Genomic DNA, 27,014 nt, shown 5'->3' with positions numbered 1-27,014 from the left:
GGCTCGTTGGTCTAGTAGTATGATTCTCGCTTTGGGTGCGAGAGGTCCTGGGTTCAATTCCCGGACGAGCCCCATTGACTTATGTAAGTTGTAGTTTTCTCCACCAAGTAGCAAAACTCATAGGACTTCAACCAGGCCAGAAAGTCCCACTGAGTTCTTCAACCAGACAGAAAGTCCCACCTAGTTCTTCAACCGTTCTATCAAGGTATTATGGTCAACCATGTCAAATGCAGCACTGTGACACCACGATTGAAATGTTGCCACTATCCGTATTGGAGCAGATGTCATTACGGACTTGAACTAGAACTGTCTTAGTGCTGGGATGTGGAAACTTGACTGGAGAACATCAAAACACTTATCTAATGTTAGGATTTTGTACACACCTTGAAAAACAGCTTTTTCTATGATTTTACTAAGAAAGCGGATGTTTTATACGGGCCTAAAGCTGTTCATTTGTGACTCTCTAGACTGGCACAGAGGAACAATACCTGAAAGCTGAGACTTATTCAAAACGTCTGAAAGCTCTGAGGCCATACAATGTGCAACACTTAAAAAACCCTGTTGCCAGAGTATCAAGGCAGCAAGTGGTGGAATTCAGGTGGTGTATGATGTCAGACAGGTTCCTATGTGTAATTAGAGACAATTGTGTCCAGGTTTCTCTCATTGGACACAGAGGCGAAATATATCCTGTGTCTACCATTGAAACACTGACTGACTGTCTGATTTTCTCAACTTTGTCACAGAAATTAGTGTACTCTACAATGCAGTCAGTCATCGAATTTATGTTGTTTCCAAAAACATTTTATGTGTTGCTAGTTATGAGTTTTGTGGCTCGTTGGTCTAGTAGTATGATTCTCGCTTAGGGTGCGAGAGGTCCTGGGTTCAATTCCCGGACGAGCCCCAGTGACTTATGTAAGTTGTAGTTTTCTCCACCAAGTAGCAAAACTCATAGGACTTCAACCAGGCCAGAAAGTCCCACCTACTTCTTCAACCGGTCTATCAAGATATTATGGTCAACCATGTCAAATGCAGCACTCTGAGACCACGATTGAAATGTCGCCACTATCCGTATTGGAGCAGATGTCATTACGGACTTGAACTAGAACTGTCTTAGTGCTGGGATGTGGAAACTTGACTGGAGAACATCAAAACACTTATATAATGTTAGGAGTTTGTACACACGTTGAAAAACAGCTTTTTCTACGATTTTACTAAGAAAGGGCAGGTTTTATACGGGCCTTTAGCTGTTCATAAGTGACTCTCTAGACTGGCACAGAGGAACAATACCTGAACGCTGAGACTTATTCAAAACGTCTGAAAGCTCTGAGGCCATACAATGTGCAACACTCTTAAAAAACCCTGTTGCCAGAGTATCAAGGCAGCAAGTCGTGGAATTCAGGTGGTGTATGATGTCAGCCAGGTTCCTATGAGTAATTAGAGACAATTGTGTCCAGGTTTCTCTCATTGGACAAAAAGGTGGAATATATCCTGTGTCTACCATTGAAACACTGACTGACTGTCTGATTTTCTCAACTTTGTTACAGAAATTAGTGTACTCTGCAATGCAGTCAGTCATCGAATTGATGTTGTTTCCATGGAGATGGTCCCAATCTAACACAGTCTCACAGTCACACTCACATGTCAACAGCCCTACTTGAGTTTCTAAATGTTGATGATGATGTGACATGGGTATTTGGTTTTTTAATTTAGAAAAACATTTTATGTGTTGCTAGTTATGAGTACTCATAGGACTTCAACCAGGCCAGTAAGTCCCACCAAGTTCTTCAACCTGTCTATCAAGGTGTTATGGTCAACCATGTCAAATGCAGCACTGTGAGACCACGATTGAAATGTTGCCACTATCCGTATTGGAGCAGATGTCATTACGGACTTGAACTAGAACTGTCTTAGTGCTGGGATGTGGAAACTTGACTGGAGAACATCAAAACACTTATTTACAGTTTTTCACAATTGTTTAAACACATTTATTGGAACATCAGACACAATGTGCACAACCTGAAACCCATTTTTCAGGTGGCTGAACCAATCCTGCTGAACTCCAAGCACATTTACTGCTCTAGACTCACCTTCCCATTCCATACCACACATTTCTCACAACACTACACACAATTCCCAATACCCTGCACACTCTTCCTGATTTCCCTCTCTTGCTGTTCACACAGAACACACAGTCAATCACATTTCTAAACTCCAAAGGCTGTTGTGCAACATGCAATCAGCAATTTGCCATTGAATTCATATTCATTGATGAAGCGGGGTTCAACCTTGTAAAAAGAAGGCGCCGAGGGAGGAATATCATCGGCCAGCGTGCCATCACAGAGGTCCCTGGCCAACGTGGAGGGAACATAACAATGTGCGCTGCCATCAATCACCACGGCGTCCTCCATCACCATGCCACCCTTGGCCCCTACAACACTGCACTTCTTCTAGCATTCCTCGACCAGCTCTACAATATCATTTTCCAGCCAGACCAGATGGAGGACACAGAGGTGGTCAGGTTCGTTGTTCTCTGGGACAATGTTAGTTTCCACCGGGCTGCTCTGGTCCGTGAGTGGTTCAGGGTCCATCCAGAAGTTGATGTCCTATATCTCCCTCCATACTCTCCCTTCCTCAACCCAATTGAGGAGTTTTTCTCTGCCTGGAGATGGAAGGTATATGAGAGAAATCCTCAGACACGGATGCCACTGCTGCAGGCCATGGAGGACGCATGTGGCGTATGTCTCTGCTGAGGCCTGTCAAGGCTTCATGCGGCATTGTAGGAGATTCTTCCCCCGCTGCTTGGCCAGGGAGAACATCGCTGCTTGGCCAGGGACAACATCGCTGCTCGGCCAGAGAGAACATCGCTGCTTGGCCAGGGAGAACATTGCCTGCGACGTGGATGAGGTCCTGTGGCCAGCCAGGGATGAAAGGCAGTATGCTGCCTAATACTTTTGTTCTGATTCTATTTTCTGTCAAGTTTTCATCCACAGCTTGCTGTGATGTCCAGTGGACTGCACATTTTGAGTCCAAATACTGTAAAATATTATTTGTTGTTACAGTAAAGAATTGTGTGTTGTTTTCCATTTGAATGAATGAATTAATTAAGTTTATTCAGTCATTGCAACACAAAAACAACACCAAAAAAACATTGTACACAGCATTAACTATTAAACCAAATAAAAATGTGTTGAACAATAACTGAAAAGGCATAGGCAGAAGCAAACTGCTTATAAAAGCCTATCCTATATTAACAACTTTCTATTTTTGGCTACCAACCTCCAGAAAACCAAAAAGAGAGTAGAAAAGCAAAGAAACAACAAAAGGCAAAGAAACAATAGAAAAGCAAAGAAACATTGACAGATGGTCAATTGCACTTATAAGCTTCAAAAATAGCTTTACAAACCATTTTCTTAAATACAACAAAAGAATGACTTGTTTTTAAATTTATGTTGGCATCATTCCAGAATTTAACTCCAACGATGGAGACACATCTCCTTTTCATACCTTTTTTAGCCATTTGTACTGTGAAATTACAGAAACCTCTGAGATTGTAACGAGTCTCCTGAATTGAAAAAAACCTCTGTATTGAGTCAGGGAGCATTTTTGATTTTGCTTTAAACATAATTTGCATGATTTTAAAATAAAACAAATCATAAAATTTAATAACATGAGAATTTAGAAAAAGTGGATCTGTGTGAGCGTAGTAATCAGCCTTATTGATGGTACGTATGGCTCGTTTTTGAAGTTTTATTATTGCATTTAAGGTGGTTTTAAAGGTGGATCCCCACAATTCCACACAGTATGATAAATAGGGAACAAATCAATGAGTAGTAAATCAAATGCAAGGCCTTGGAATTCAGTATTTTTCTAGATTTATACAGGATTGCGAGTGATTTTGAAATTTTCCCTTTAATATATTCAATGTGTTGTTTCCATGTTAGCTTTTGGTCGATGACAACCCCAAGGAATTTAGTCTCAAAAACCCTTTCAATATCAACATTACATATTTTTAATTTAATATTACCATCACTTTCATTTTGATTCCCAAAAACCATGAATTTTGTTTTCTTAATATTTAGAGATAATTTATTGACATCAAACCAAGTCTTGAGATTTTCCAGCTCCCTTTCTACACAACACAAAAGTTCCCTTAAATTCGTACCAGAGCAAAACAAATTGGTATCATCGGCAAATAAAACCTATCTAAAAAAATCAGTTACATTGCAGATGTCATTACAGTTTTTTACGATTGAATAAACACTAAAATCTAAAGTTTTGCCCAATTATCAAAACCTTACACTCAAGGAGCAAAACTCGGCCCCAGATTTGCACCACTGTAAGCACAATGAGTCCATTCACACTTTGTGCAAAACAATACACACAGTGATTTGAAACACTAACACACACGTCTATGCATTAGACACAGAAGTATATCAAGATGTCCCTTCCTTGCACTTCTAAAGCACTGACTGTCAAATTACCACACCTATGAGCCAGTTGATTGAACACTGCCATCAGGTATGCAAACACAAGATTGCTTAATTGTAGACACACCAATCAGGTTTAAGCACTATAAAAATGCAGTAGGTGATTTCACCAAACTTAACCAAAATGGAAGGAAGAGGAAGAGGAAGAGTGAGGATGAGAGGGGGAATCGGAGAAGGAGGAGAAGGAGGCAGAGGCTGTGCCAGAGGCCGTGCCAGAGGTAGAGGCCGAGGTAGAGGAAGAGGAAGAGGAAGAGGAAGACTTCAAGCAGGAAGAGGTGAAGCTGAAAGGAGAAGAAGTCCAACTTTAAGCAATGAAATTCTCGCACCTCTTGTGGACCATGTTGTGAACCATGGATTGACGCTGAGGGAGGCTGGACTGAGAGTCCAGCCAAATCTCAGCAGATTCACCTTGGCATCTGTCATAAGGGCATTCAGACTGGAAAACAGGTAAAAAAATTACCTGTTTACAGCTTCTTACTGTATGCACCCCATATCAGCACTTTTGATAACCCTTCCTGTGACATTTTTGATTTTGTTCTACATAGGATTGAGGGTCGATTACAACGAGGAGGAAGGGCTCCCATTTTCACACCACTGCAGGACAGGGAGATTGTGAATACTGTTTTGGCAAATAATGCCATCAGGCTTCGTGAAATCCAGGCCAAAATTATTGAAGACCAAATCATCTTTCAGAATGTGAATCTGGTCTCTCTGTCCACCATATGCTCGTATCCTGAAGGCACATCAGGTACAAATGAAACAGATCTACCGAGTGCCTTTTGAGAGGAACTCAGAGAGGGTCAAACAGCTGCGCCATGAGTATGTGGAGGTATGTATTGTTCACTTTAGCACTCTGATGTTGCATACTGCACACATAACCTTTTTTTTTACATGTAAATGTACTGTACACTAAATCTATGCTGAACTACACAATCTTGTCTTTCACTGTATTTTAGAGAGTTTTACAAATAGATGCTGAGGCCATTCAGCATGAGTTCATCTACATAGACGAGGCGGGGTTCAGAAGGAGGGGAAGAAATGTAATTGGCCAGAGGGCAATTACTGTATTAGTGTCCCGGGGCAACTTGGGGGTAACATCACCTTTTGCGCTGCAACCACCCAGAATGTGGTCCTCCACCGCCATGCCAACATGGGTCCGTATAAAACACCTCACATCCTTACATTTTTGGACAGAGTATACAACCTCACAATCATAAATAACATGCAGATCCAATACATTGTCACCTGGAACAATGTTTCATTCCACCGCTCTACACTGGTTCAGAACTACGCAGCACCCACATTACACAGTCCTTTTCCTGCCACCATATTCTCCATTTCTTAACCCAATTGAAGAATTTTTCTCTGCATGGCGGTGGAAGGTTTATGATCTGCACCCCCTGGCTCGGGTAGCCCTCATTCAGGCCATGGAGGAGGCCTGTGACCAGATTGAGGCCACAGCCATACAGGGGTGGATACGGCATGCACGGCGATTCTTTCCGCGCTGTCTTGCGAATGAGGATATCGCCTGTGATGTGGATGAAATTCTCTGGCCAGATCCAGCTAGGAGAAGAGACCAACAGTAGCAATTTATGTGCTGTGTTTTCTTTTTTTTTTGGCGGGGGGGGGGGGGGGGGGGGGGGGTGGGGGGGTTGTACAGGATAGAATGTTATGTTCATGAAAACTGGGAAATGCTTTTTTTGTCACTATTTTGGCTTGAGTATATGGAAAAAAATAAATAACATTGTCAACAGCATTAGTCTTGTCTCCTGTGTGGTGTCTACAGTAATGCATACAAGTGTGTTTAGTGTTCACTGTGTATTGTTTTGCAAAAAGTGTGAGCAGACATTGTGTTTACAGATGTGCAAATCCGAGCGATGTTTTGCAAATTCACTGTGTGCTTCACCCATACTACTCTATGCACTTAGAAGCAGAATTAGCCGAAAGTGTTTAAGGTTTTCAACAGCAGAGTGTAACTGGTGCAAACAGAGTTAAGTCATATGCAACGTGTGTGTTTCATATGGTAAAAAAATATGGTTTTGATAAGTTAGTGTATAGTTTTTACAAGAGTGGTTCATTTTGCAAGGTGTTTTGCTAATTGGGTATGTGGTTGTGCTATTCGTGTGTATGGTTTTGCTAAACAAAACAAAACAATCAAAATTGTGTTTATTCAATCGTAAAAAACTGTAATATAAAGAATAAACAGTATTGGACCAATCACTGAACCTTGAGGTACACCACAAGTAATCTTTCTAAAGGCGGACATAGTATCATTAATTTGTACACACTGTTGTCTATTATCTAAATAACTTTCCAGCCAAGAATGAGCAACCAATTGCTATTTGAGTAGCCTATACATAAGAATACTATATGGTGATACATTACATCCAACAGCTGAAGGTGTAACACTGAACATACAAATGCTTGATTCTACTGAGGCATTCATTCATTCATTCATTCATTCATTCATTCATTCATTCATTCATTCATTCATTCATTCATTCATTCATTCATTCATTCATTCATTCATATAGAGTTTTCCATTCTGCACATCAGTGTTCAGTGGGTGCTTAGAAATGTCTACTCAAATGATGTATGTGTTTGGCATTTGAGAAGGAAATACCATTTAGTGAAGAGTTAACACTGTTTTGAAGGTAGAGTTTGCTTTTGCAAGAGAAGTGTAGGATTTTGCATTTTGTGTGTGAGTTTTGTAATTTGTGTTTAGAGTTTTGAGAAAGTGAGGTATTCCATCAGGAAATGTGTTTAAACAATTGTGAAAAACTGTAATGTTAGGAGTTTGTACACATGTTGAAAAACAGCTTTTTCCACGATTTTGCTGAGAAAGGGCAGATTTTATACGGGCCTCTAGCTGTTCATAAGTGACTCTCTAGACTGACACAGAGGAACAATACCTGAAAGCTGAGACTTATTCAAAACGTCTGAAAGCTCTGAGGCCATACAATGTGCAACACTCTTAAAAAACCCTGTTGCCAGAGTATCAAGGCAGCAAGTGGTGGAATTCAGGTGATGTATGATGTCAGCCAGGTTCCTATGAGTAATTAGAGAGAATTGTGTCCAGGTTTCTCTCATTGGACACAGAGGTGGAATATATCCTGTGTCTACCATTGAAACACTGACTGACTGTCTGATTTTCTCAACTTTGTCGCAGAAAGTAGTGTACTCTGCAATGCAGTCAGTCATCGAATTGATGTTGTTTCCATGGAGATGGTCCCAATCTAACACAGTCTCACAGTCGCACTCACATGTCAACAGCCCTACTTGAGTTTCTAAATGTTGATGATGATCTGACATGGGTATTTGTTTTTTTAGGACTTCAACCAGGCCAGAAAGTCCCACCTAGTTCTTCAACCTGTCTATCAAGGCATTATGGTCAACCATGTCAAATGCAGCACTGTGACACCACGATTGAAATGTTTCCACTATCCGTATTGGAGCAGATGTCATTACGGACTTGAAGTAGAACTGTCTTAGTGCTGGGATGTGGAAACTTGACTGGATAACATCAAAACACTTATATAATGTTAGGAGTTTGTATAAATGTTGAAAAACAGCTTTTTTTATGATCTTACTAAGAAAGGGCAGGTTTTATACGGGCCTATATCCGTTCATAAGTGACTCTCTAGACTGGCACAGAGGAACAATACCTGAAAGCTGAGACTTATTCAAAACGTCTGAAAGCTCTGAGGCCATACAATGTGCAACACTCTTAAAAAACCCTGTTGCCAGAGTATCAAGGCAGCAAGTGGTGGAATTCAGGTGGTGTATGATGTCAGCCAGGTTCCTATGAGTAATTAGAGAGAATTGTGTCCAGGTCTCTCTCATTGGACACAGAGGTGGAATATATCCTGTGTCTACCATTGAAACACTGACTGACTGTCTGATTTTCTCAACTTTGTCACAGAAATTAGTGTACTCTGCAATGCAGTCAGTCATCGAATTGATGTTGTTTCCATGGAGATGGTCCCAATCTAACACAGTCTCACAGTCACACTCACATCTCAACAGCCCTACTTGTGTTTCTAAATGTTGATGATGATCTGACATGGGTATTTGTTTTTTTAATTTAGAAAAACTTTTTATGTGTTGCTAGTTATGAGTTTTGTGGCTCGTTGGTCTAGTAGTATGATTCTCGCTTAGGTTGCGAGAGGTCCCGGGTTCAGTTCCCGGACGAGCCCCAGTGACTTATGTAAGTTGTAGTTTTCTCCACCAAGTAGCAAAACTCATAGGACTTCAACCAGGCCAGAACGTCCCACCTAGTTCTTCAACCTGTCTATCAAGGCATTATGGTCAACCATGTCAAATGCAGCACTGTGACACCACGATTGAAATGTTTCCACTATCCGTATTGGAGCAGATGTCATTACGGACTTGAAGTAGAACTGTCTTAGTGCTGGGATGTGGAAACTTGACTGGAGAACATCAAAACACTTATCTAATGTTAGGAGTTTGTACACACCTTGAAAAACAGCTTTTTCTATGATTTTACTAAGAAAGCGGATGTTTTATACGGGCCTAAAGCTGTTCATTTGTGACTCTCTAGACTGGCACAGAGGAACAATACCTGAAAGCTGAGACTTATTCAAAACGTCTGAAAGCTCTGAGGCCATACAATGTGCAACACTTAAAAAACCCTGTTGCCAGAGTATCAAGGCAGCAAGTGGTGGAATTCAGGTGGTGTATGATGTCAGCCAGGTTCCTATGAGTAATTAGAGACAATTGTGTCCAGGTTTCTCTCATTGGACAAAAAGGTGGAATATATCCTGTGTCTACCATTGAAACACTGACTGACTGTCTGATTTTCTCAACTTTGTCGCAGAAATTAGTGTACTCTGCAATGCAGTCAGTCATCGAATTGATGTTGTTTCAAAAAACATTTTATGTGTTGCTAGTTATGAGTTCTGAGGCTCCTTGATCTAGTAGTATGATTCTCGCTTAGGGTGCGAGAGGTCCCGGGTTCAATTCCTGGAAGAGCCCCAGTGACTTATGTAAGTTGTAGTTTTCTCCACCAAGTAGCAAAACTCAGAGGACTTCAACCAGGCCACAAAGTCCCACCTAGTTCTTCAAGAGGTCTATCAAGGTATTATGGTCAACCATGTCAAATGCAGCACTGTGAGACCACGATTGAAATGTTGCCACTATCCGTATTGGAGCAGATGTCATTACGGACTTGAACTAGAACTGTCTTAGTGCTGGGATGTGGAAACTTGACTGGAGAACATCAAAACACTTATTTAATGTTAGGAGGTTGTACACACCTTGCAAAACAGCTTTTTCTATGATTTTACTAAGAAAGCAGATGTTTTATACGGGCCTTTAGCTGTTCATAAGTGACTCTCTAGACTGGCACAGAGGAACAATACCTGAAAGCTGAGACTTATTCAAAACGTCTGAAAGCTCTGAGGCCATACAATGTGCAACACTCTTAAAAAACCCTGTTGCCAGAGTATCAAGGCAGCAAGTGGTGGAATTCAGGTGGTGTATGATGTCAGCCAGGTTCCTATGAGTAATTAGAGAGAATTGTGTCCAGGTTTCTCTCATTGGACAAAAAGGTGGAATATATCCTGTGTCTACCATTGAAACACTGACTGACTGTCTGATTTTCTCAACTTTGTCGCAGAAATTAGTGTACTCTGCAATGCAGTCAGTGATCGAATTGATGTTGTTTCCATGGAGATGGTCCCAATCTAACACAGTCTCACAGTCACACTCACATGTCAACAGCCCTACTTGAGTTTCTAAATGTTGATGATGATGTGACATGGGTATTTGGTTTTTTAATTTAGAAAAACGTTTTATGTGTTGCTAGTTATGAGTTTTGTGGCTCGTTGGTCTAGTAGTATGATTCTCGCTTAGGGTGCGAGGGGTCCTGGGTTCAATTCCCGGACGAGCCCCAGTGACTTATGTAAGTTGTAGTTTTCTCCAACAAGTAGCAAAACTCATAGGACTTCAACCAGGCCAGAAAGTCCCACCAAGTTCTTCAACCGGTCTAACAAGGTATTATGGTCAACCATGTCAAATGCAGCACTGTGACACCACGATTGAAATGTTGCCACTATCCGTATTGGAGCAGATGTCATTACGGACTTGAACTAGAACTGTCTTAGTGCTGGGATGTGGAAACTTGACTGGGGAACATCTAAACACTTATTTAATGTTAGGAGGTTGTACACACCTAGAAAAACAGCCTTTTCCATGATTTTACTAAGAAAGTGGAGGTTTTATACTGGCCTATAGCTGTTCATAAGTGACTCTCTAGACTGGCACAGAGGAACAATACCTGAAAGCTGAGACTTATTCAAAACGTCTGAAAGCTCTGAGGCCATACAATGTGCAACACTCTTAAAAAACCCTGTTGCCAGAGTATCAAGGAAGCAAGTGGTGGAATTCAGGTGGTGTATGATGTCAGCCAGGTTCCTATGAGTAATTAGAGACAATTGTGTCCAGGTTTTTCTCATTGGACACAGAGGCGGAATATATCCTGTCTACCATTGAAACACTGTCTGACTGTCTGATTTTCTCAACTTTGTCACAGAAATTAGTGTACTCTGCAATGCAGTCAGTCATCGAATTGATGTTGTTTCCATGGAGATGGTCCCAATCTAACACAGTCTCACAGTCACACTCACATGTCAACAGCCCTACTTGAGTTTCTAAATGTTGATGATGATGTGACATGGGTCTTTGGTTTTTGAAGTTAGAAAAACGTTGTATGTGTTGCTAGTTACTAGTTTTGTGGCTCGTTGGTCTAGTAGTATGATTCTCGCTTTGGGTGCGAGAGGTCCCGGGTTCAATTCCCGGACGAGCCCCAGTGACTTATGTAAGTTGTAGTTTTCTCCACCAAGTAGCAAAACTCAGAGGACTTCAACCAGGCCAGAAAGTCCCACCAAGTTTGTCAACCCGGTCTATCAAGGTATTATGGACAACCATGTCAAATGCAGCACTGTGACACCGCGATTGAAATGTTGCCACTATCCGTATTGGAGCAGATGTCATTACGGACTTGAACTAGAACTGTCTTAGTGCTGGGATGTGGAAACTTGACTGGAGAACATCAAAACACTTATTTAATTATAGGAGTTTGTACACACGTTGAAAAACAGCTTTTTTATGATTTTACTAAGAAAGGGGAGGTTTTATACGGGCCTATAGCTGTTCATAAGTGACTCTCTAGACTGGCACAGAGCAACAATACCTGAAAGCTGAGACTTATTCAAAACGTCTGAAAGCTCTGAGGCCATACAATGTGCAACACTCTTAAAAAACCCTGTTGCCAGAGTATCAAGGCAGCAAGTGCTGGAATTCAGGTGGTGTATGATGTCAGCCAGGTTCCTATGAGTAAATAGAGATAATTGTGTCCAGGTTTCTCTCATTGGGCAAAAAGGTGGAATATATCCTGTGTCTACCATTGAAACACTGACTGACTGTTTGATTTTCTCAACTTTGTCGCAGAAAGTAGTGTACTCTGCCATGCAGTCAGTCATCGAATTGATGTTGTTTCCATGGAGATGGTCCCAATCTAACACAGTCTCACAGTCACACTCACATGTCAACAGCCCTACTTGAGTTTCTAAATGTTGATGATGATGTGACATGGGTCTTTGGTTTTTTAAGTAAGAAAAACGTTGTATGTGTTGCTAGTTATGAGTTTAGTGGCTCGTTGGTCTAGTAGTATGATTCTCGCTTTGGGTGCGAGAGGTCCCGGGTTCAATTCCCGGACGAGCCCCATTGACTTATGTAAGTTGTAGTTTTCTCCACCAAGAAGCAAAACTCATAAGAATTCAACCAGGCCAGAAAGTCCCACAGAGTTCTTCAACCGGTCTATCAAGGTATTATGGTCAGCCATGTCAAATGCAGCACTGTGAGATCACGATTGAAATATTGCCACTATCCGTATTGGAGCAGATGTCATTACGGACTTGAACTAGAACTGTCTTAGTGCTGGGATGTGGAAACTTGACTGGAGAACATCGAAACACTTATTTAATGTTAGGAGTTTGTACACACATTGAAAAACAGCTTTTTTTAAGATTTAACTAAGAAAGGGGAGGTTTTATACGGGCCTATAGCTGTTCATAAGTGACTCTCTAGACTGGCATAGAGGAACAATACCTGAACGCTGAGACTTATTCAAAACGTCGGAAAGCTCTGAGGCCATACAATGTGCAACACTCTTAAAAAACCCTGTTGCCAGAGTATCAAGGCAGCAAGTGCTGGAATTCAGGTGGTGTATGATGTCAGCCAGGTTCCTATGAGTAATCAGAGAGAATTGTGTCAAGGTTTCTCTCATTGGACAGAGAGGCGAAATATATCCTTTGTCTACCATTGAAACACTGACTGACTGTCTGACTTTCTCAACTTTGTCCCAGAAATTAGTGTACTCTGCAATGCAGTCAGTCATCGAATTGATGTTGTTTCCATGGAGATGGTCCCAATCTAACACAGTCTCACAGTCACACTCACATGTCAACAGCCCTACTCGAGTTTCTAAACGTTGATGATGATGTGACATGGGTCTTTGTTTTTTTAATTTAGAAAAACATTTTATGTGTTGCTAGTTACGAGTTTTGTGGCTCTTTGGTCTAGTAGTATGATTCTCGCTTTGGGTGCGAGAGGTCCCGGGTTCAATTCCCGGACGAGCCCCATTGACTTATGTAAGTTGTAGTTTTCTCCACCAAGTAGCAAAACTCATAAGAATTCAACCAGGCCAGAAAGTCCCAGCTAGTTCTTCAACTGGTCTATCAAGGTATTATGGTCAACCAAGTCAAATGCAGCACTGTGAGACCACGATTGAAATGTTGCCACTATCCGTATTGGAGCAGATGTCATTACGGACTTGAACTAGAACTGTCTTAGTGCTGGGATGTGGAAACTTGACTGGAGAACATCGAAACACTTATTTAATGTTAGGAGTTTGTACACACGTTGAAAAATAGCTTCTTCCATGATTTAACTAAGAAAGGCAAGGTTTTATACGGGCCTATAGCTGTTCATAAGTGACTTTCTAGACTGGCACAGAGGAACAATACCTGAACGCTGAGACTTATTCAAAACGTCTGAAAGCTCTGAGGCCATACAATGTGCAACACTCTTAAAAAGCCCTGTTGCCAAAGTATCAAGGAAGCAAGTGGTGGAATATGATGTCAGCCAGCTTCCTATGGATAATTAGAGAGAATTGTGTCCAGGTTTCTCTCATTGGACACGGAGACGAAATATATTCTGTGTCTACCATTGAAACACTGACTGACTGTCTGATTTTCTCAACATTGTCGCAGAAATTAGTGTACTCTGCAATGCAGTCAGTCATCGAATTGATGTTGTTTCCATGGAGACGGTCCCAATCTAACACAGTCTCACAGTCAAACTCACATGTCAACAGCCCTACTTGAGTTTCTAAATGTTGATGATGATGTGACATGGGTTTTTGGTTTTTTAATTTAGAAAAACATTTTATGTGTTGCTAGTTATGAGTTATGTGGCTCGTTGGTCTAGTAGTATGATTCTCGCTTAGGGCGCGAGAGGTCCCGTGTTCAATTCCCGGACGAGCCCCAGTGTCTTATGTAAGTTGTAGTTTTCTCCACCAAGTAGCAAAACTCATAGGAATTCAACCAGGCCAGAAAGTCCTACCTAGTTCTTCAACCTGTCTATCAAGGTATTATGGTCAACCATGTCAAATGCAGCACTGTGAGACCACGATTGAAATGTTGCCACTATCTGTATTGGAGCAGATGTCATTACGGACTTGAACTAGAACTGTCTTACTGCTGGGATGTGGAAACTTGACTGGAGAACATCAAAACATTTATTTAATGTTAGGATGTCAGCCAGGTTCCTATGAGTAATCAGAGAGAATTGTGGCCAGGTTTCTCTCATTGGACACAGAGGCGAAATATATCCTGTGTCTACCATTGAAACACTGACTGACTGTCTGATTTTCTCAACTTTGTCACAGAAATTAGTGTACTTTGCAATGCAGTTAGTCATCGAATTGATGTTGTTTCCATGGAGATGGTCCCAATCTAACACAGTCTGAAAGTCACACTCACATGTCAACAGCCCTACTTGAGTTTCTAAATGTTGATGATGTGACATGGGTCTTTGCTTTTTTAATTTAGAAAAACATTTTATGTGTTGCTAGTTATGAGTTTTGTGGCTCGTTGGTCTAGTAGTATGATTCTCGCTTAGGGTGCGAGAGGTCCTGGGTTCAATTCCCGGACGAGCCCCAGTGACTTATGTAAGTTGTAGTTTTCTCCACCAAGTAGCAAAACTCATAGGACTTCAACCAGGCCAGAAAGTTCCACCGTGTTCTTCAACCGGTCTATCAACGTATTATGGTCAACCATGTCAAATGCAGCACTGTGACACCACGATTGAAATGTTGCCACTATCCGTATTGGAGCAGATGTCATTACGGACTTGAACTAGAACTGTCTTAGTGCTGAGATGTGGAAACTTGACTGGAGAACATCAAAACACGTATTTAATGTCAGGAGGTTGTACACACCTTGAAAAACAGCTTTTTCTATGATTTTACTAAGAAAGGCGAGGTTTTATACGGGCCTATAGCTGTCCATAAGTGACTCTCTAGACTGGCACAGAGGAACAATACCTGAACGCTGAGACTTATTCAAAACGTCTGAAAGCTCTGAGGCCATACAATGTGCAACACTCTTAAAAAACCCTGTTGCCAAAGTATCAAGGAAGCAAGTGGTGGAATATGATGTCAGCCAGCTTCCTATGGATAATTAGAGAGAATTGTGTCCAGGTTTCTCTCATTGGACACAGAGGTGGAATATATCCTGTGTCTACCATTGAAACACTGACTGACTGTCTGATTTTCTCAACTTTGTCACAGAAATTAGTGTACTCTGCAATGCAGTCAGTCATCGAATTGATGTTGTTTCCATGGAGATGGTCCCAATCTAACACAGTCCCACAGTCACACTCACATGTCAACAGCCCTACTTGAGTTTCTAAATGTTGAGAATGATGTGACATGGATCTTTGTTTTTTTAATTTAGAAAAACATTTTATGTGTTGCCAGTTATGAGTTTTGTGGCTCGTTGGTCTAGTAGTATGATTCTCGCTTTGGGTGCGAGAGGTCCTGGGTTCAATTCCCGGACGAGCCCCCGTGACTTATGTAAGTTGTAGTTTTCTCCACCAAGTAGCAAAACTCATAAGAATTCAACCAGGCCAGAAAGTCCCAGCTAGTTCTTCAACCGGTCTATCAAGGTATTATGGTCAACCATGTCAAATGCAGCACTGTGAGACCACGATTGAAATGTTGCCACTATCCGTATTGGAGCAGATGTCATTACGGACTTGAACTAGAACTGTCTCAGTGCTGGGATGTGGAAACTTGACTGGAGAACATCAAAACATTTATTTAATGTTAGGAGTTTGTACACACGTTGAAAAACAGCTTTTTCTATGATTTTACTAAGAAAGGGGAGGTTTTATACGGGCCTATACCTGTTCATAAGTGACTCTCTAGAGTAGCACAGAGGAACAATACCTGAAAGCTGAGACTTATTCAAAACGTCTGAAAGCTCTGAGGCCATACAATGTGCAACACTCTTAAAAAACCCTGTTGCCAGAGTATCAAGGCAGCAAGTGGTGGAATTCAGGTGATGTATGATGTCAGCCAGGTTCCTATGAGTAATTAGAGAGAATTGTGTCCAGGTTTCTCTCATTGGACACGGACACGAAATATATTCTGTGTCTACCATTGAAACACTGACTGACTGTCTGATTTTTCTCAACATTGTCGCAGAAATTAGTGTACTCTGCAATGCAGTCAGTCATCGAATTGATGTTGTTTCCATGGAGATGGTCCCAATCTAACACAGTCTCACAGTCACACTCACATGTCAACAGCCCTACTTGAGTTTCTAAATGTTGATGATGATGTGACATGGGTATTTGTTTTTTTAATTTAGAAAAACATTTTATGTGTTGCTAGTTATGAGTATTGTGGCTCGTTGGTCTAGTAGTATGATTCTCGCTTAGGGTGCGAGAGGTCCCGGGTTCAATTCCCGGACGAGCCCCAGTGACTTATGTAAGTTGTAGTTTTCTCCACCAATTAGCAAAACTCATAGGACTTCAACCAGGCCAGAAAGTCCCACCAAGTTCTTCAACCTGTCTATCAAGGTATTATGGTCAATGTTGGACCACACCCAGTGATCATGTGGACTGTTATAAATGTATATGAACTATTTCAGGATTATGAAGACCAGTGAAGCCAGACTTTGGCCCTTCTTCCTGAAGTCAGAGTTTTATGACTGCTGCTGCTAACCTCCTGGTCAGTTTATGACCCCCGCTGCATGGCCCCAGATCAAAGCAGGACAGCGAACATCCAGGAAACCAGGTTCCTGCCAGGCCTCAAAGCGGGCTACTGCCTCTTTGAACAGGCCGCCATGCCATGAACTACAACCCCCAGCATGCCTTGCGTGGGGGGGGCGGCGCCTACAAGCGGCGCGCATCCAATCGCAAACGAGGCAGTGATGTTGTCACCGCAGCGCGCGGAGGATCAAAACGCCGCCGCTGCATCGTTTTTCTCTCTCTTCCGATCAACCTTCCGTCCTGAGCAGCTCGATCTTTTGGCTGCGGGCCAATGATCCCATCTCCTCCTCTCCCCCTGGGAGGGGGGAGAGAAGATCCAGCGGAGCGTTGCTCCACGGCCGGCTCATGCTCTGCAGCCCCTCGCTCCAGCTTGGCCTGGAGAGCCGCTGCGGTCCTGGAGCGAGGCAGCGCTCCATCCCTCCCTCTCCTCCTAACCTTTCCTCTGCTTGAGTTCTTTTAGCCCGGAAGCCAGACTCTTCCAGGTCCGTGAGCCCGCGCCTTGGTGATGAACGGCGACGGCCCTGATTCCAGTGGACTGTCCCCGCACGCCTGGAGGCGCGTCAAGAGGCTCCGTGATCGGAGAGATCTACCCGGCTGTGCGCACGCAGCAAGACTGCATTTCTTTTCAAAGGAGGAACGTGGAGAGCAAGCTGAGCGGCTGCCCGCCCCGGGGAACCCCTGCAGGATCGTCCTGCCCGTGAGGTCCCCACAGGACTGAGCCGAGCCGAGCCGCATGATGGAGCCGAGAGAAACGAGGCCGCATCGGACTGGAACCCCGACAGAACCCGCAGCTTCCCGATCCCGACCGGAAGGCATGAGGTTTTGAGTCTGAGTGTACTAGTTTAGTTTAGAAAGTTTCAGAGCTAAATCTGTGTTCATAGCTGAGTTTACTGCATACATCACTATCATTGCTATCATTATTGTGTTCGACTATTTGGTCGTCGCCACTTTCTGCTAGTCATTCATGTTTTAAAGCGCTGTTTCGCCAGTTGATCACGGTTTAAACACCGGGATCACCATCCGGTCTAATTGCACGTGGCGTGGTTACAGTCCCGCCATCTTTAAATACCGCAGCCATCTTTCACCCAAGTTGTTGAACTGGAGAGGTTCGTTGATATCATGTTACTGCTTTGATTTCTTTTTTTTTTCCATGCATTTAACTTTCATGTCATTTTTATTGATTGTTGTTTTTCTTAATTAATGGTTTTATAATGATGTAGTGTGCCATCAGGATTTATTTGGGTATTCAATTACATCTGCTTTGATACCCGTATGTAAATAAATTCTGATTGATTTTTAATGAGTGGTTTCTGTTGTTTCATGCAAGTTTCGGTCACAAACTGATTGTTTGAGCAGAGCCAGTGCTCGAATCTCACTCCTTCAATTATATTATACTACACTTAAACCTTAATCATCTGAGACTGATTTTCTGCTGTTAAGTTATCATTTTTCCCTGGATTAAGGCCCCGGGGTGGTGCCCCATACGAGAATTATTATCATTTTGAAGATTCAATTTGATAAATAGTCGACTTTATTAATTATTAATAATTATTAATAATATTCATTAATAGCCTTCGATAACTGATCAGCTTAGCTACCTGAGTTGCACAACATCAACCATGTCAAATGCAGCACTGTGAGACCACGATTGAAATGTCGCCACTATCCGTATTGGAGCAGATGTCATTACGGACTTGAACTAGAGCTGTCTTAGTGCTGGGATGTGGAAACTTGACTGGAGAACATCAAAACACTTATTTAAAGTTAGGAGTTTGTACACACCTTGAAAAACAGCTTTTTCTATGATTCTACTAAGAAAGTGGATGTTTTATACGGGCCTATAGCTGTTCATAAGTGACTCTCTAGACTGGCACAGAGGAACAATACCTGAAAGCTGAGACTTATTCAAAACGTCCGAAAGCTCTGAGGCCATACAATGTGCAACACTCTTAAAAAACCCTGTTGCCAGAGTATCAAGGCAGCAAGTGGTGGAATTCAGGTGGTGTATGATATCAGCCAGGTTCCTATGAGTAATTAGAGATAATTGTGTCCAGGATTCTCTCATTGGACACAGAGGTGGAATATATCCTGTGTCTACCATTGAAACACTGACTGACTGTCTGATTTTCTCAACTTTGTCGCAGAAAGTAGTGTACTCTGCAATGCAGTCAGTCATCGAATTGATGTTGTTTCCATGGAGATGGTCCCAATCTAACACAGTCTCACGGTCACACTCACATGTCAACAGCCCTACTTGAGTTTCTAAATGTTGATGATGATGTGACATGGGTATTTGGTTTTTTAATTTAGAAAAACATTTTATGTGTTGCTAGTTATGAGTTTCTTGGCTCGTTGGTCTAGTAGTATGATTCTCGCTTAGGGTGCGAGAGGTCCCGGGTTCAATTCCCGGACGAGCCCCAGTGACTTATGTAAGTTGTAGTTTTCTCCACCAAGTAGCAAAACTCATAGGACTTCAACCAGGCCAGAAAGTCCCACCAAATTCTTCAACCTGTCTATCAAGGTGTTATGGTCAACCATGTCAAATGCAGCACTGTGAGACCACAATTGAAATGTTGCCACTATCCGCATTGGAGCAGATGTCATTACGGACTTGAACTAGAACTGTCTTAGTGCTGGGATGTGGAATCTTGACTGGAGAACATCTAAACACTTATTTATTGTTAGGAGTTTGTACAAATGTTAAAAAACAGCTTTTTGTATGATTTTACTAAGAAAGGGGAGGTTTTATACGGGCCTATATCCGTTCATAAGTGACTGTCTAGACTGGCACAGAGGAACAATAACTGAAAGCTGATACTTATTCAAAACGTCTGAAAGCTCTGAGGCCATACAATGTGCAACACTCTTAAAAAACCCTGTTGCCAGAGTATCAAGGCAGCAAGTGGTGGAATTCAGGTGGTGTATGATGTCAGCCAGGTTCCTATGAGTAATTAGAGAGAATTGTGTCCAGGTTTCTCTCATTGGACAAAAAGGTGGAATACATCCTGTGTCTACCATTGAAACACTGACTGACTGTCTGATTTTCTCAACTTTTTCACAGAAATTAGTGTACTCTGCAATGCAGTCAGTCATCGAATTGATGTTGTTTCCATGGAGATGGTCCCAATCTAACACAGTCTCACAGTCACACTCACATGTCAACAGCCCTACATGAGTTTCTCAATGTTGATGATGATGTGACATGGGTATTTGGTTTTTTAAGTTAGAAAAACGTTGTATGTGTTGCTAGTTATGAGTTTTGTGGCTCGTTGGTCTAGTAGTATGATTCTCGCTTTGGGTGCGAGAGGTCCCGGGTTCAATTCCCGGACGAGCCCCAGTGACTTATGTAAGTTGTAGTTTTCTTCACCAAGTAGCAAAACTCATAGGACTTCAACCAGGCCAGAAAGTCCCACCGAGTTCTTCAACTGGTCTATCAAGGCATTATGGTCAACCATGTCAAATGCAGCACTGTGACACCACGATTGAAATGTTGCCACTATCCGTATTGGAGCAGATGTCATTACGGACTTGAACTAGAACTGTCTTAGTGCTGGGATGTGGAAACTTGACTGGAGAACATCAAAACACTTATTTAATGTTAGGAGTTTGTACACACCTTGAAAAACAGCTTTTTCTATGATTCTACTAAGAAAGTGGATGTTTTATACGGGCCTATAGCTGTTCATAAGTGACTCTCTAGACTGGCACAGAGGAACAATACCTGAACACTGAGACTTATTCAAAACGTCTGAAAGCTCTGAGGCCATACAATGTGCAACACTCTTAAAAAACCCTGTTGCCAGAGTATCAAGGCAGCAAGTGGTGGAATTCAGGTGGTGTATGATATCAGCCAGGTTCCTATGAGTAATTAGAGAGAATTGTGTCCAGGTTTCTCTCATTGGACACAGAGGTGGAATATATATCCTGTGACTACCATTGAAACACTGACTGACTGTCTGATTTTCTCAACTTTGTCGCAGAAAGTAGTGTACTCTGCAATGCAGTCAGTCATCGAATTGATGTTGTTTCCATGGAGATGGTCCCAATCTAACACAGTCTCACAGTCACACTCACATGTCAACAGCCCTACTTGAGTTTTGTAAATGTTGATGATGATCTGACATGGGTATTTGTTTTTTAATTTAAAAAAACATTTTATGTGTTGCTAGTTATGAGTTTTGTGGCTCGTTGGTCTACTAGTATGATTCTCGCTTTGGGTGCGAGAGGTCCTGGGTTCAACTCCTGGACGAGCCCCAGTGACTTATGTAAGTTGTAGTTTTCTCCACCAAGTAGCAAAACTCAGATGACTTCAACCAGGCCAGAAAGTCCCACCAAGTTCTTCAACTTGTCCATAAAGGCATTATGGTCAACCATGTCAAATGCAGCACTGTGAGACCGCGATTGAAATGTCGCCACTATCCGTATTAGAGCAGATGTCATTAAGGACTTGAACTAGAACTGTCTTAGTGCTGGGATGTGGAAACTTGACTGGAGAACATCGAAACACTTATTTAATGTTAAGAGTTTGTACACACCTTGAAAAACAGCTTTTTCTATAATTTTACTAAGAAAGCGGATGTTTTATACGGGCCTTTAGCTGTTCATACGTGACTCTCTGGACTAGCACAGAGGAACAATACCTGAAAGCTGAGACTTATTCAAAACGTCTGAAAGCTCTGAGGCCATGCAATGTGCAACACTCTTAAAAAACCCTGTTGCCAGAGTATCAAGGCAGCAAGTGGTGGAATTCAGGTGGTGTATGATGTCAGCCAGGTTCCTATGAGTAATTAGAGAGAATTGTGTCCAGGTTTCTCTCATTGGACACAGAGGTGAAATATATCCTGTGTCTACCATTGAAACACTGTCTGACTGTCTGATTTTCTCAACTTTGTCACAGAAATTAGTGTACTCTGCAATGCAGTCAGTCATCGAATTGACGTTGTTTCCATGGAGATGGTCCCAATCTAACACAGTCTCACAGTCACACTCACATGTCAACAGCCCTACTTGAGTTTCTAAATGTTGATGATGATCTGACATGGGTATTTGGGTTTTTAATTTAGAAAAACATTGTATGTGTTGCTAGTTATGAGTTTTGTGGCTCGTTGGTCTAGTAGTATGATTCTCGCTTAGGGTGCAAGAGGTCCCGGGTTCAATTCCCGGACGAGCCCCAGTGACTTGTGTAAGTTGTAGTTTTCTCCACCAAGTAGCAAAACTCATAGGACTTCAACCAGGCCAGAAAGTCCCACCTAGTTCTTCAACCTGTCTATCAAGGTATTATGGTCAACCATGTCAAATGCAGCACTGTGACACCACGATTGAAATGTTGCCACTATCCGTATTGGAGCAGATGTCATTACGGACTAGAACTGTCTCTGTGCTGGGATGTGGAAACTTGACCGGTGTTGTGCAACTCAGGTAGCTTGGCTATCCAGTTATCGAAGGGTTATTAATAATTTTATTAATAATTATTAATAATTAATAAAGTTGACTATTTATCAAATTGAATGATCAATATGATAAATAAAATCCTCGGGGCACCACCCTGGGCCTTAATCCAGGGAAATGATAACTTTTAACAGCAGAAAATCAGTCTCATATGATTATGGTTTAAGTATAGTAGCCTATAATATAATTGAAGGAGTGAGATCCGAACACTAGGCTCTGTCAAACAAATCAATTGTGACCAAAATGCATGAAATAACAACAACCACTCATTAAAAATCAATCAGAATTTATTTACATATAGGTGTCAAATGTGATAAACGCGACACCCCCAATAAATCCTGATGGCACACTACGTAAACAGGGACAGAAATTATACAATGCAAAAGTTCCAGTCATCTGTGTGGGGTGTGACTAGTGTGTGTGTGTGTGTGTGCGTGTGCGTGTGCGTGTGCGTGTGTGTGTGTGTGTGTGTCGGATCTCAGAATGGCTCGGGAATTTATGACCGAGGGGAGCGTCTGGGTGTGTGTGTGTGTGTGCGTGTGGGGGGGGGTTAGTACGAGAGGAAGAGAGAGAGAGATACAGATGAAAAGTACAATAATAGACACTCTTAAATAATTTCTCACTACCAGAAACCCGAGACCTTCTGATCTTTCCCACACAGAAATGCCCCAATGTGAAACTAAACTTCACACGTGCGCTCTGGTCATTCAACCGGGAAATCTAGAAGGGCCTTGTTTTCGGTTGTCGAGAAGCATGTCATAACGATCCAGCAATGTGGATGCAGCCGTAGACCAATAAGAAGATAAACAAAACACTTAAGTTAATAAACACAACTATGACGGGATCAGCAGTCCAGCTCACAGCGTAAACTAACTTTTAAAGTGTATTACTAAGTTTTCTCTGCCCAGAAACAAAAAAAAACAGCCTCTTACGTGAACCTTTGCAGTTGAAGAAAAAAAAGGGTGGTCGGTCAGCGTTCCTCGGGGAACAGCTGGGTGTTTACGCTCAGCAGGCGATCCTGATAAAGCGGCTATCACTCCCTCCTGTGTCCTTGCTGCGGATGAGGGGAAAGGCAGCTGGATGAGGGGACAGCAGCTGGGCACAGCACTTGGCTTCCTTCAACTTCGGATCGGCGTCGCGTTCACGTCGACGCAATGCAGGGTCCCTAGTTCGGCTTTCTGGGCTCGGAACTGCGTGGGTCGCTCGTGCAGCGCTGCAAAACGGACGCTCCTTCGTTCACGAAGGAGAAAGCCGGCCCTTGGCTGGCTTTTCTCTGCTACAGCAGAGACCTGTGGGTGAGAAGGAGGAAGCAGAAAAAAAGAGAGAAGAGACCGGAGAGAGGGCGGTCTTCTCTTTTATAGCTGCATACAGGAAGTTGATACCCCTTCCTGCAGCTTGGGGTCCTTGTCCAATCAAAGTGTGGTGCCTTATCACCAAGAGGGTCACATATGCAAATCCTGGTGTCCATGGGGTTTTTCCGTTCTCCAGACCACGCTGGAGGTGTCGTAAACTCACCATGAGGCAGGGATCATGAGACTTTAGCTTGGCTTCGGCCCTTTACTGGTCCAAAATAAATGTTCACCCAATCATAAATGTCATGAATTCATAACCATATGGACGGTGGTCCAACACCGGAGAACATCAAAACACTTATTTAATGTTAGGACGTTGTACACACCTTGAAAAACAGCCTTTTCTATGATTTTACTAAGAAAGCGGATGTTTTATACGGGCCTTTAGCTGTTCATACGTGACTCTCTAGACTGGCACAGAGGAACAATACCTGAAAGCTGAGACTTATTCAAAACGTCTGAAAGCTCTGAGGCCATACAATGTGCAACACTCTTAAAAAACCCTGTTGCCAGAGTATCAAGGCAGCAAGTGGTGGAATTCAGGTGGTGTATGATGTCAGCCAGGTTCCTATGAGTAATCAGAGAGAATTGTGTCCAGGTTTCTCTCATTGGACAAAAAGGTGGAATATATCCTGTGTCTACCATTGAAACACTGACTGACTGTCTGATTTTCTCAACTTTGTCACAGAAATTAGTGTACTCTGCAATGCAGTCAGTCATCGAATTGATGTTGTTTCCATTGAGATGGTCCCAATGTAACACAGTCTCACAGTCACACTCACATGTCAACAGCCCTACTTGAGTTTCTAAATGTTGATGATGATGTGACATGGGTCTTTGGTGTTTTAATTTAGAAAAACATTTTATGTGTTGCTAGTTATGAGTTATGTGGCTCGTTGGTCTAGTAGTATGATTCTCGCTTAGGGTGCGAGAGGTCCCGGGTTCAATTCCCGGACGAGCCCCAGTGACTTATGTAAGTTGTAGTTTTCTCCACCAAGTAGCAAAACTCATAGGACTTCAAAACTCATAGGACTTCAACCAGGCCAGGAAGTCCCACCGAGTTCTTCAACCGGTCTATCAAGGCATTATGGTCAACCATGTCAAATGCAGCACTGTGACACCATGATTGAAATGTTGCCACTATCCCTATTGGCGCAGATGTCATTACGGACTTGAACTAGAACTGTCTTAGTGCTGGGATGTGGAAACTTGACTGGAGAACATCAAAACACTTATTTAATGTTAGGAGTTTGTACACACCTTGAAAAACAGCTTTTTCTATGATTTTACTAAGAAAGGGGAGGTTTTATACGGGCCTATAGCTGTTCATAAGTGACTCTCTAGACTGGCACAGAGGAACAATACCTGAACACTGAGACTTATTCAAAACGTCTGAAAGCTCTGAGGCCATACAATGTGCAACACTCTTAAAAAACCCTGTTGCCAGAGTATCAAGGCAGCAAGTGGTGGAATTCAGGTGGTGTATGATTTCAGCCAGGTTCCTATGAGTAATTAGAGAAAATTGTGTCCAGGTTTCTCTCATTGGACACAGAGGTGGAATATATCCTGTGTCTACCATTGAAACACTGACTGACTGTCTGATTTTCTCAACTTTGTCACAAAAATTAGTGTACTCTGCAATGCAGTCAGTCATCGAATTGATGTTGTTTCCATGGAGATGGTCCCAATCTAACACAGTCTCACAGTCACACTCACATGTCAACAGCCCTACTTGAGTTTCTAAATGTTTATGATGATGTGACATGGGTCTTTGGTTTTTTAATTTAGAAAAACATTTTATGTGTTGCTAGTTATGAGTTTTGTGGTTCGTTGGTCTAGTAGTATGATTCTCGCTTAGGGTGCGAGAGGTCCCGGGTTCAATTCCCGGACGAGCCCCAGTGACTTATGTAAGTTGTAGTTTTCTCCACCAAGTAGCAAAACTCATAGGACTTCAACCAGGCCAGAAAGTCACACCTAGTTCTTCAACCAGCCAGAAAGTCCCACCGAGTTCTTCAACTGGTCTATCAAGGTATTATGGTCAACCAAGTCAAATGCAGCACTGTGACACCACGATTGAAATGTTGCCACTATCCGTATTAGTGCAGATGTCATTACGGACTTGAACTAGAACTGTCTTAATGCTGGGATTTGGAAACTTGACTGGAGAACATCAAAACACTTATTTAATGTTAAGAGTTTGTACACACGTTGAAAAACAGCTTTTTCTACGATTTTACTAAGAAAGGGGAGGTTTTATTTGGGCCTATAGCTGTTCATAAGTGACTCTCTAGACTGGAACAGAGGAACAATACCTGAATGCTGAGACTTATTCAAAACGTCTGAAAGCTCTGAGGCCATACAATGTGCAACACTCTTAAAAAACCCTGTTGCCAGAGTATCAAGGCAGCAAGTGGTGGAATTCAGGTGGTGTATGATTTCAGCCAGGTTCCTATGAGTAATTAGAGAAAATTGTGTCCAGGTTTCTCTCATTGGACACAGAGGTGGAATATATCCCGTGTCTACCATTGAAACACTGACTGACTGTCTGATTTTCTCAACTTTGTCACAAAAATTAGTGTACTCTGCAATGCAGTCAGTCATCGAATTGATGTTGTTTCCATGGAGATGGTCCCAATCTAACACAGTCTCACAGTCACACTCACATGTCAACAGCCCTACTTGAGTTTCTAAATGTTTATGATGATGTGACATGGGTCTTTGGTTTTTTAATTTAGAAAAACATTTTATGTGTTGCTAGTTATGAGTTTTGTGGCTCGTTGGTCTAGTAGTATGATTCTCGCTTAGGGTGCGAGAGGTCCCGGGTTCAATTCCCGGATGAGCCCCAGTGACTTATGTAAGTTGTAGTTTTCTCCACCAAGTAGCAAAACTCATAGGACTTCAACCAGGCCAGAAAGTCACACCTAGTTCTTCAACCAGCCAGAAAGTCCCACCGAGTTCTTCAACCGGTCTATCAAGGTATTATGGTCAACCAAGTCAAATGCAGCACTGTGACACCACGATTGAAATGTTGCCACTATCCGTATTAGAGCAGATGTCATTACGGACTTGAACTAGAACTGTCTTAATGCTGGGATTTGGAAACTTAACTGGAGAACATCAAAACACTTATTTAATGTTAAGAGTTTGTACACACGTTGAAAAACAGCTTTTTCTACGATTTTACTAAGAAAGGGGAGGTTTTATTTGGGCCTATAGCTGTTCATAAGTGACTCTCTAGACTGGAACAGAGGAACAATACCTGAATGCTGAGACTTATTCAAAACGTCTGAAAGCTCTGAGGCCATACAATGTGCAACACTCTTAAAAAGCCCTGTTGCCAGAGTATCAACATACTCATTAATATCCT

The 27,014-nt window shown here is 42.2% G+C and overlaps 15 non-coding genes across 15 annotated transcripts; all 15 read left to right on the top strand.

Annotated features, from left to right (window-relative positions):
* Positions 1–72, top strand: trnap-ugg (transfer RNA proline (anticodon UGG)). Its single transcript has one exon. It is a non-coding gene; the product is annotated as a tRNA-Pro (tRNA).
* A 757-nt stretch (positions 73–829) lies between these two features.
* trnap-agg (transfer RNA proline (anticodon AGG)) lies at positions 830–901 on the top strand. Its single transcript has one exon. It is a non-coding gene; the product is annotated as a tRNA-Pro (tRNA).
* Positions 902–10,327: 9,426 nt separating this feature from the next.
* trnap-agg (transfer RNA proline (anticodon AGG)) lies at positions 10,328–10,399 on the top strand. The gene has a single exon. It is a non-coding gene; the product is annotated as a tRNA-Pro (tRNA).
* Positions 10,400–11,242: 843 nt separating this feature from the next.
* Positions 11,243–11,314, top strand: trnap-ugg (transfer RNA proline (anticodon UGG)). Its single transcript has one exon. It is a non-coding gene; the product is annotated as a tRNA-Pro (tRNA).
* An 845-nt stretch (positions 11,315–12,159) lies between these two features.
* Positions 12,160–12,231, top strand: trnap-ugg (transfer RNA proline (anticodon UGG)). The gene has a single exon. It is a non-coding gene; the product is annotated as a tRNA-Pro (tRNA).
* Positions 12,232–13,076: 845 nt separating this feature from the next.
* On the top strand, positions 13,077–13,148 carry trnap-ugg (transfer RNA proline (anticodon UGG)). Its single transcript has one exon. It is a non-coding gene; the product is annotated as a tRNA-Pro (tRNA).
* Positions 13,149–14,656: 1,508 nt separating this feature from the next.
* trnap-agg (transfer RNA proline (anticodon AGG)) lies at positions 14,657–14,728 on the top strand. The gene has a single exon. It is a non-coding gene; the product is annotated as a tRNA-Pro (tRNA).
* An 834-nt stretch (positions 14,729–15,562) lies between these two features.
* trnap-ugg (transfer RNA proline (anticodon UGG)) lies at positions 15,563–15,634 on the top strand. Its single transcript has one exon. It is a non-coding gene; the product is annotated as a tRNA-Pro (tRNA).
* Positions 15,635–16,480: 846 nt separating this feature from the next.
* On the top strand, positions 16,481–16,552 carry trnap-agg (transfer RNA proline (anticodon AGG)). The gene has a single exon. It is a non-coding gene; the product is annotated as a tRNA-Pro (tRNA).
* A 2,641-nt stretch (positions 16,553–19,193) lies between these two features.
* trnap-agg (transfer RNA proline (anticodon AGG)) lies at positions 19,194–19,265 on the top strand. Its single transcript has one exon. It is a non-coding gene; the product is annotated as a tRNA-Pro (tRNA).
* Positions 19,266–20,110: 845 nt separating this feature from the next.
* On the top strand, positions 20,111–20,182 carry trnap-ugg (transfer RNA proline (anticodon UGG)). Its single transcript has one exon. It is a non-coding gene; the product is annotated as a tRNA-Pro (tRNA).
* Positions 20,183–21,946: 1,764 nt separating this feature from the next.
* trnap-agg (transfer RNA proline (anticodon AGG)) lies at positions 21,947–22,018 on the top strand. Its single transcript has one exon. It is a non-coding gene; the product is annotated as a tRNA-Pro (tRNA).
* A 2,519-nt stretch (positions 22,019–24,537) lies between these two features.
* trnap-agg (transfer RNA proline (anticodon AGG)) lies at positions 24,538–24,609 on the top strand. The gene has a single exon. It is a non-coding gene; the product is annotated as a tRNA-Pro (tRNA).
* An 862-nt stretch (positions 24,610–25,471) lies between these two features.
* On the top strand, positions 25,472–25,543 carry trnap-agg (transfer RNA proline (anticodon AGG)). The gene has a single exon. It is a non-coding gene; the product is annotated as a tRNA-Pro (tRNA).
* An 875-nt stretch (positions 25,544–26,418) lies between these two features.
* trnap-agg (transfer RNA proline (anticodon AGG)) lies at positions 26,419–26,490 on the top strand. Its single transcript has one exon. It is a non-coding gene; the product is annotated as a tRNA-Pro (tRNA).
* The last annotated feature ends 524 nt before the right edge of the window (positions 26,491–27,014 follow it).

The sequence above is a fragment of the Cololabis saira genome, chromosome 5, assembly GCF_033807715.1.
Source record: "Cololabis saira isolate AMF1-May2022 chromosome 5, fColSai1.1, whole genome shotgun sequence".
Classification (NCBI taxonomy): Eukaryota; Metazoa; Chordata; class Actinopteri; order Beloniformes; family Belonidae; genus Cololabis; species Cololabis saira.
The sequence above is the reverse complement of the archived record's forward strand: the minus strand, read 5'-3'. Positions and strand labels throughout refer to the sequence as shown.